Source organism: Schistocerca cancellata, chromosome 2 (assembly GCF_023864275.1).
Source record: "Schistocerca cancellata isolate TAMUIC-IGC-003103 chromosome 2, iqSchCanc2.1, whole genome shotgun sequence".
NCBI classification, from domain to species: domain Eukaryota; kingdom Metazoa; phylum Arthropoda; class Insecta; order Orthoptera; family Acrididae; genus Schistocerca; species Schistocerca cancellata.
The window spans coordinates 746848223-746849308 of record NC_064627.1 but is presented as its reverse complement, the minus strand read 5'-3'; positions in this window follow the sequence as shown (position 1 = coordinate 746849308).

Here is a 1086-nt window from a genome sequence, read left to right as displayed (position 1 = left end):
TGATGACGACGAACGAATCGTCGCCAATGCTGACTGGTGGCCAATGCTAAATAGAAACATATAAATCACAGCAGGTTTGTCAGTAACGTCGATAAGGTGCTGGCTGCATCGTCTGGATCTGCAACGACTAAAATATTTAGAAGTCGTTGGTAAAAAGTAATATACAGGGTGAGTCACCTAACGTTACCGCTGGATATATTTCGTAAACCACATCAAATACTGACGAACCGATCCCACAGACTGAACGTGAGGAGAGGGGCTAGTGTAATTGTTTAATACAAACCATACAAAAATGCACGGAAGTATGTTTTTTAACACAAACCTACGTTTTTTTCAATGCAACCACGTTAGTTTTGTTAGCACATCTGAACATATAAACAAATACGTAATCAGTGCCGTTTGTTGCACTGTAAAATGTTAATTACATCCGGAGATATTGCAACCTAAAGTTGACGCTTGACAGGATGTTCGACGGGCGTTTCATACGACGTGGAGGACGCATAAATTGGCCAGCCCGTTCTCCTGATCTTACACCTCTGGACTTCTTTCTGTGGCGTACGTTAAAGGAGAACGTGTACCGTGATGTGCCTACAACCCCAGAGGATATGAAACAACGTATTGTGGCAGCCTGCGGCGACATTACACCAGATGTACTGCGGCGTGTACGACATTCATTACGCCAGAGATTGCAATTGTGTGCAGCAAATGATGGCCACCGCATTGAACATCTATTGGCCTGACATGTCGGGACACACTCTATTCCACTCCGTATTTGAAAACGGAGACCACGTGAGTACGTGTACCTCACCCCTCATGGTAATGTACATGTGCGTCAGTGAAAAAGACCAATAAAAAGGTGTTAGCATGTGGACGTAATGTGCTGTTCCAGTCTCTTCTGTACCTAAGGTCTATCACCGTTCCCTTTGGATCCCTACGTAATTCGCTGCTCTCCGATACACACGATGGAACAGCGGAGGAGTGGTACTCAAGCGTCAACTTTAAGTTACAATATCTCCCGATGTAATTAACATTTTACAATGAAACAAACGGCACTGATTACGTATTTGTTTATATGTTCAGATGTGC